Source organism: Nicotiana tabacum, chromosome 5 (genome assembly GCF_000715075.1).
Source record: "Nicotiana tabacum cultivar K326 chromosome 5, ASM71507v2, whole genome shotgun sequence".
Classification (NCBI taxonomy): domain Eukaryota; kingdom Viridiplantae; phylum Streptophyta; class Magnoliopsida; order Solanales; family Solanaceae; genus Nicotiana; species Nicotiana tabacum.
This window is the reverse complement of record NC_134084.1, coordinates 112,309,483-112,318,569: the sequence shown is the minus strand read 5'-3', so window position 1 is coordinate 112,318,569 and position 9,087 is coordinate 112,309,483. Positions and strand designations below refer to the sequence as shown.

Sequence of the window (9,087 nt, the reverse complement as noted above, 5' to 3'; positions counted from 1 at the left end):
CAGAGTCTCCTTCCGAGTATTTATATTTTTTTTGTCCAAATTTGTATTTTGGATAGTTATTGTATTTTATTTTGTTCCCTAGTAAATGCTCATGCACTTGTAACACCGGGTTCTGGGATGATTATGGGATTGTTTAGTATTGAAATTTGCGAAAAACATTATTATTTACTTTGTGAAGTTCACCATTTATTATTTAATTGAAGGAAATTTACGATTTAGAAATATTAAAATGAGAATTTACTAATTATTGGTGTTGGCTTTCCTGACAGTGGTGTCCGGCGCCATCACGACCAGTCAAGGTTTTGGGTCATGACAACATGGTATAAGAGCACTAGGTTCACTTAGGTCTCACAATTCATGAGCGAGTCTAGTTGTCACACCCCTTTTTTCACACTAACCCCCTTAAAATAAATAAAGTGATTTGTGAAGTTCAAAAGGGTTTTCAATTATGAAAAATGACAAAAAGATTATGTTCAAAAGGACTTTTCAGAGTCGCCACCCGACATTAGTTATCGGTGTGTCATGTCACAATTTTTTTTTAAATAATTTTTCCTTTTAAGACACCTTGGACTCCAAAGTATGCACCAGAGTTCGGGTAAGGGGTTCATTTGACTCGGAGAGAAGTGTTAGGCATTCCTCGAGTCCCGTAAAAATCACAGTTGCGTACTCGATCAAGTTGGCTTTTAAAATATTCAAATTGAGGTGAAATCACATAAAAGGAAAATAAACACGAAAGAGGCTCGAGGTCGTCCCCACCTAATAAAAGAAAATAGCAAAAAGAAAAGTAAAATAAGAACAAAAGTACTACGAGTTCGCTTTTGACCTCCAATTACAGAATACTACGGGGCATTCCCCGGAATAAAATATATACAAATCCTTTGGGGCATTCCCCAGATAAATTCAACTAAGAGAACGACCTCTCGCCTCAAAACTAACAAAATCCTATGGCTTGCCTACCCAAGTATGGTCGACCTAAACGTGCTCCTAGTGATTTTAGGCGGATAATGTGAAGAAACAGGAAAAACAATAAAATAATTAGAGTCCAATTTCTTTTCATGTACAGAATTACCTCCCATGGCCCATATATATCAAACATTCACTCAATTAACTTTTTATTAGGAAAAACGTTTTCCATGACAAAAATCAACAGTCAAACAGAAATCTCACAAAATTAATCAACGAAGCAATATCAAAAAGAAATCCATATATGAGTCAAAAGTGGGTAAACAAATAGAGAAGAGGTAAGAATAAACTTCAATATAGCTGAAAATTAATTGTTTCACTGCTTTGAACTCAAAAATATGATGGACCGCGAACGGAAATTCAAATCGGCACCAGGACTCAAACTCCAATGCCTCAACAAACCATTTTCGTCCAATTTTCAGTAATGGCACATAAACAAAGAAAACAAAAAGGGGAAAGAGAGGTTAGCCGGAATTCGTGAAGGCTGCCGGAAAGCTCACAAGCCCTGGTTCGAAAACAATGAAACTCCCTCCAACTTTTAGATCTATTAGTTAGTAAAAGGATAAAGAAATGACCTGGAGGACGCAAACGAGAAGTTGTCGTTTTCTAGCCGGCCATTATTGGAGTGGATCCTGCGGTAGAAATGGAGTAAAAGGGGATAGGGGAAAGGTGTAGCTGGCCGACCAAACCTACCAGTGATCAAATCTGGTTACTGACCGACGTGAAGGGACTAGAGGGGTAAGGGACATGGGTCGTTGTTGCTTGTCAACGAAGATGGGGCGGCTTAGAGAGTGGTTGTTTGCGTGAGGTGTGGTCGACGACGGAATTGGGGTAAGGTCGCTGCTTAGGGTGTTCAGGGGTTAGGGAATCTGCTGAAGCTTCTCTTTTTCTTTTTATTTTCTAGTTCCTAGCTCTACTTCTGATTCCAAAAGAGGGGTATGAAACAAAACAAATTAAGGCTCAAAAGGGGTAGCAAAAGATAAAAGTGTTTGGGTAGCAGAATAAAATGCCTTCGTCATACCAAACTTTAAGAATACCAAGTATAAACATGCAACCGTAGATAAGCAAAGAAATCATACATAGTATCTATTGACTGCATCAACACAAACAAAAGTGCCAATGGCCAATACCTTTGTACCAATGAATGACTTTTTCCAGTTTGAAGCAGACTTGACTCAACCTTATCTTGATGTGGAAGAATGCATTTCAGCACTGACTGATCTACCTCAAACTGCTTGAGAGACATTTCCTTGATGTATGCTCTTATCAACCTCTTGATTTCCCAGACTAACTGCCTTAGTTTCACTCAATTCAAGCTTCAGGTTATCTGGGAATGCGTGAAGCTTTACTCGTTTCCTCAAATGCATCCTTTTATCATATTCGAAATTATGTCATTGATTCATGATTAGACTAACTTTCATGACTAGGCTGAGAATTATGGGTGCATGTCATGTCACTAGAGTCAGCATGAAAAGAATTATAAAAGGAAAAGTGACCTAAACAAAACTGACTAGAAATAACAGAAAATAGGAGATTCATTAGACAGACGGTGAAAAGGGGTACAAAGAAACAAGCAAAATAGACATGGGTTACAATACTGGAACAATCCTAGACAACACTAGATGAGTTAACACTAAACGAACTAGGCAAAATAAGAAAAAGGAGGGTTTGAGCCACAACACAATATCTAGATTGCAACCCTAAAATAACCTAGACAATAGAAATGACAACAAAATAAACCACCAAAACTCCTCCCTGGCTAGCCAAGAAAGGAGTGTCTTTCCAATTACCAAGCTCGACATCTTAGCCACTGGGTTAAACATCAAAATTACTAGGACCTTCACCAATTTCAATATCATTAACTTCAGTCAGCATGTTCCCAAAAAGATTCTCATACTCCCTGTCACCATGCATCCTCCCCACAAAGGATGCATCATCATGTGCAGGTAAAGGATTTTGCGGTATGTTTTGGGTGTCACTGTCCTAGACCGCAATTATCCCTTCTTGAATCATTCTTTCTATCTCCTTTTTCAAAACACAACAATCTTCAATGTTATGCCCTTGGACATTAAAGTGTTACATGCACCGTACAGTAGGATCAAAACCTTTTGCATATGGGTCCGGAGTATAGCCAAGGAGCGGCTCAATCAGGCCAGATTATTTTAACTTTTCAAACAAGCTTGTGTAGGATTCTCTGATTGGCGTGAAACTATTTCTTTGCCTTTCTTTCCCTCTATGCCCCTATTTTCTAGGGTTGTTGGGTGCTCGAAAATGTTGTGAAGGCGAAATAGTATTATGCGGTACTGGTGCTCGCCATAAGGAGTGACCCAGTGATTGAACAAATAACTGGATGTTGTTCGGAGGATAATACTGAGGTAGATTATATGGAGCTCGGGGATAGGTTTGGAGTTGGGGTTGGTGTCGAGGCTGAGTATATTGGTGAGGCAGACCCGTTGGGCCATGTCGTGATCCTGAGACAACTATGGCAACATCATCCTTTTTCTTCTGACCCGGCAAGCTTCCTGTGTCGTTCTGAATTGCTTGTATTGTAGTTTTTAAGGCAGAATAGCTCATGATCTTGCTTGACTTCAACCCATCTTCTACTATTTCTCCCATTTTTACCACATCAATAAAAGGCTTACCCACATCCGAGATCAAATGCCTAAAGTAAGTAGGCTATTGATCTTGAAGAAAGTTCTCGAACATTTCATCTTCTCCCATCGGAGGATTGACTCGCGCGGCTTGCTCTCTCCATCTGAAAGCATATTCCTTGAAACTTTTACTGGGTTTCTTCTCTATCTTGGTCAAGAATAGGTGATCCGAGACAATGTCTATGTTGTACTGAAAATGCCGAGTAAAGGCCTGAGCCAAATCGTCACATGTGCACCACCTGCTGGCGTCCTGGTGGGTGTACCATTCTAAAGCCGCCCCACTCAGACTCTGGCTGAAGTACGCCATCAGTAATTCGTCTTTCCCCTAGGCGCCTATCATATTACTGCAATAACCTCTCAGATGGGCTAGAAGATCCCCATGTCCGCCATACAAGTCAAATTTGTGCATCTTGAACCCGGCAGGTAGTTGGACATCAGGGAACAAACACAAATCCTTATAAGCCTACCTCAACTGGCTTCCTAACCCTTGCATATTTCTCAATGATCGCTCTAGGCTCTTTACTTTCCTAAACATCTCCTCTTGCTCCGCGTTCTTGGGTGGTTTCTCAGTTTCAACATGAGGCTCAAAGTGAGGAGTGTAGGAGTAAGGATCTGGGACTTTGAAGGTGGGTTACAGGTCATAGTATTGGGTATCTAGAGCTTGGAATGCGGGCTCACTAGAGGATCAGTGGAGGGTAGCTTGTGGAGGGGTTGCAAAAACATGAGTGGTCAAAGAGCGGGATATGAGGTGCTTTTGGGGAGTGGAGTGTGAAAAGGTTGTGAGGAGATATTAGCACCAGTGAGAATCAGGACTTGTGACAGTGGCGGAATGGTGACGAGGCTTTCAGTGTAGTTAGTGAGAAATAATGGTGGAGGACGCCCACTAATCTAGACTTGGTACATTTCGGTCATCTGTCCTTTCAACCTTAGGACCTCTTCTCTCAACTCAGATTCTGATTCAATAATCTCCTTAAGCGGATCGACAACACCAGTGTCCAAGTCTTTGCTAGCCATGGCTTTTTTGCTTTTTGACCTTGTGTTGTATGGACAAATCGCCAAAGTGCCACAAATTAACCACCATCTATTATGATAACAATGAAAGTAACAAAGAGGAGTAAAACAAAGCCAACATGTTAGCGTTATGACATTTATCATATAGAAAAATCACATTACGTGCAATGCCCCTAGCAACAATTAACGGTTCTAGAATGACTTCGAGGGTCAAAAGGTCATTTGGCATTATCCCAATTTTGTTCATTCCAATCTTCTCTTTTCTTTCTTTTCTAGCACTTCTTGGCTAGCTCATTTTTCTTCCTCTTTTTTCTTTTTGATAAACACTCTTTTCTTTCCTCTCACTTCTCACATCCACAATTTCATCTTTTTTTTCTTTTTTCATTTTTAGTTTTAAAAAATGATTCGATCAAACCTTATGTAGGTTGCCTACGTATCATGTCCCTAATGAATCAGAACAAGCGTAATTCTAGAAAAGTAATGGACAAAATAACTAAGAAACAAAAATCTTTTTGGATTTTCATTTACAACAGTTTTTTGGTTTTCAAATACATCATAGGAAGTATGATAATGAGAGACTCAACAAACTCAACTATACTACGACAAACTCTGACACCAACTAAAAGATTCAATTTTTCTGGACAAGACTAGAAAGTAAAACATGAACAACAGACTAAAAAAAACATAAAAAGTCTCCTCAAGCAGCTCCTGTTTGCAATGGTCCTGAGTGGAATGGTCTTGGGGTATTTTTCATGCTCGAGCTCTGGTAAATGAATTCATACATGAATGAGAAAAATAAGACCAAACAGATTAAATGACTCGAGACACTATGTGACGCCACAACACCTCCCATTAGGCATATGCAAGGCATAATTGGGCTATTTTTTGCAAAATGGCTCACGTGGCCAAGGGTGGGTATTAATGCAAACTCAAAAAGGTAACCTCAAAGACATGGAAATGCCTCACTAAGGCTTATATGACTTCAAACTCCCAATAATTATGGCCCTAGAGATTACTTCACATAAATGACCTATTTTGCAAAAACGGCCGATATGGCCAGAAGTGGCTAAAGATATAAAATCAAAAGGGACATGCCTTAAAGTAATATAACACCTAGATGTGGATTCAAGATCCTAAGACGTGTTATTGAACCACTTTTGCGAAAATGGCCCCATTTTGCAAGAATGGCCGATGTGGCCAAAAGTGGCTAGACATGCAAATTCAATAGGAATGGACCTTAAAATTGAGAGGACACCTTGTTGTGTACTTGGGGCTCTAAGACATGACATGACAAACTACTTTGAGAAAATAGCCCTATTTTACAAAAACGGCCGATGTGACCAAATGTGGCTAAACATGCAAGATTTGGCTACCACTCTGGAAGCCCAGAACCTAAGATTCTCTAGGAAGACCGGACCCTATGTGGTCTGCCTACGTATCTTGCCCCGAAAGATGAGAATCAGGTATGCGTAGTTCGGGCAGAATGAATATGGGATAAAAATGTAACTAATTTGGAAAAACAATTTTTTTTTTTGAAAAATGATAGAAAATGTAAATTCTTTTTGGATTTTCTTTTTATATTTTTTTAAAATTTTTTTGGAAAATGATGGGAAAGTGCAAAATCTTTTTGGATTTTTCATTTTTTTTTTTCCGTCTTTTCTTGAAAAAGTTATGAAAAAAAAATATAACTGGACCTTACTTGCTTCATCTTTATACTTCACCCTCTTTTCTTTCTCATTTACCCTCAACAATCATTGGTTCGCCAAATGACTTTTTTACCCTTAAAGAATGCAACATGTAATACATAGGGATGATTAAATGTCTTTTTGGGTCATGGACCTATTTTGACATAATTTGGATAGGCCTCCTATAAAGGGACACGGTGCCTAGGATAGAGCCCTGCTAAGTGTAGATGACATGATGCAAATAAGCATGACCTAAAGGCTGACCTAGATTTGGGGTTCACTAGACAAGGCAATTTGGGGCGACACGTGGTAGATGGCAGCTGCTCTAGCTGTCCGCCCACTCCACGCTCCCACGCCACCCCCTAAAGACACGTGTGACTCACAAAAGGGTCGTGTACGCTCAAACATACTCCAGAAGACTTGTTGCAGAAAGAAGACCCATGGTTATGCAAATGATGACAGTTATAAAAGCAGTAAACACATAAGGAAACGTGATAAAGAAATAACCAACAAAACAGAAAATAAGCCAAACAAACTAACTAAACAAAACAAATAAAAAAAAAACACCTCAACCGAATATCCTAAAAGCCAACAAGATCAAGTATCAGCTCGAACCTGCAACTCCCTAACAGAGTCGTCAAAGCTGTCACACCCCTTTTTTCACTCCACTAAATCCTTTAAATAAATAAAGTGATTTTTAAAGCTTAAAAGGGTTTTCAATTAGAAAGTGACAAAGAATTGCATTTCCAAGGATTTTCAGAGTCGCCACCTGACTTTGGTTTCGGTGTGTCAGGTCACCGTTTTTAAAATAATAATTTTTCTTCAAAACACATTTGACTCTTAAACCAGTTTGCACCAGAGTTCTAGATAAGGGGGTTCATTTGACTCGAAGAGAAGGTATCAGGCATTCCCCGAGTCCCGTAAAAGTCACGGTTGCGTACTCGATCTAGTTGGCTTTTAAAATATTCGAACTGAGGTAAAAACACACACAAAAAAAGAAAAGCAAACACAAAAGAGGCTCGAGGTCGTCCCCACCTAATAAAAGAAAAATAAAGTCCTAAATACTATATACCATACTTGTTCCACGAGGTTCATCACGGCCTCCGTTTACATTAACTTCGAGGCATACCCCGAATAATAATATATACAAACTCTACGGGGCATTTCCCTGAATATAAACTAATTAAAGAGGACAACCTCTTACCTCTAAACCAAAAGCAAATAAATAGAAAAAGATTCTAATATTGCCTAAAACATGCTACTAGCGAACAAGAAATGAAACAAGAAATACCAAACATTTTGAGTCAGAATGTCTTTGTATATTTTGGCGTTTAACCCACGCGAACCAATCGAATCACAAGATATCAATTTCTGCCTTTTTTAATTCATTTTCAATTTACCTAACATAAACAAAAGACCAACTGAAACAAATAAAACTACTCAAGCTTTTTAACACAAACAGAAAATCGAACATGGAAAGATTGCTGAAATATGATACCATCCATTATTTCGACAATCCAAATTTCAAGTCAAACCCCCACGACCAATTAATTATTACTAGCAACCACTAATCTCATTTCAATTTAACAGGACATATGAAATCAAACTCATTGATTCTGACAGATATTAATCTAATTTACCTTGATCGAACAAGAAAATAATGGCAAACAAATATTCAAGAGATTTAATTAAATCTCATTTGTAACAGTAATAAGGGAAGAGGGATTGACCTTTAATGAGAAGCAATTTCCCTTAAAAATTGAATTGAATTTACATCGAACTCCAAATAGATATCCAACAGCAAAACATTGAAGGAGCAATTGGACACGTGACCGGAAACTTCGATCGACAACAAGGACTCGAACCGGAATCAACCTCGGCTCAAACGAAACCCAAGAAATTCTTGGAAAGCAAAGTGAAGATCAACAAAAATTGATATAAGAAATGTTCGCGACTCTACTGATCGGCAAAATCAACTAATACAGCAGCACATGGCTGCTACTTCTCGGCAGAATCATGACATATACCAACAAATCATGGCTGCTAGTGCTCGGCAGAATCAAGAAATAAACCAACAACTCACGCAAACACTTATGGATAATGCCTTTGCTGGTGGAGTTCCTATGCCAAATTTATTCCAAAATATGATAGGTGGACTCAATGATGGAGGAGGTGTAAATGTCTTACAAGCATTCTCAGGTGGTGGCGGTGGAATTGGTGTGATTGAGAATAGATCCAGGAAGGGGTGATGCGGTGGTCGTTAGGGTTCAGTCCTTGCCTTGGCTTCTTCTGTTGATGGAGATGGAGAAGGGAAGGGAGCAGCAGTCCTAGGGTTAAGAGGAGGGGTGGGGCGGCTGTTCAGGCGAAGGCTGCTGCTCTTAGGGTGTCTTCGGTTGAAGAAAAAAGGTCGCCGCTCGGTCCTAGAGTTGGGAAAGGATCGCTGCCTATTTGTGTAAGGGAGGGTGGCCGTTTTTTAGGGTTCCTTTTGTTAAGAAGAAGGGTCTTAGGTTACGGAAAGGTGGTGTAATGGGCTAAGAAGGGTATGGGCTAAGGGCTCAACCGAAATGAGCCTCAAAATTGGATTACTTTAGCCCAAATTTGATTCTCTCACTAAAAAGAATAAAAATACTACCCACATATATTAATTAATCCTACTTTAGTAGAAATGACTATTAAAAATAAAACTAACCATTAAAATAAAATTATTTTTTTGGTATATTTTAAAATATCATACTAAAATAAAATGGGATTAGATTAAAATCATCGCAAAAATTAAA

General features: G+C 39.0%; 1 long non-coding RNA gene across 1 annotated transcript; it reads right to left on the bottom strand.

Annotated features, from left to right (window-relative positions):
• Positions 1-5,119: 5,119 nt before the first annotated feature.
• LOC142181211 (uncharacterized) lies at positions 5,120-8,843 on the bottom strand. Its single transcript, XR_012709716.1, has 2 exons — positions 8,041-8,843; positions 5,120-5,388 (listed from the first exon to the last, which is right to left on the bottom strand). It is a non-coding gene; the product is annotated as an uncharacterized LOC142181211 (long non-coding RNA).
• Between the last annotated feature and the right edge of the window lie 244 nt (positions 8,844-9,087).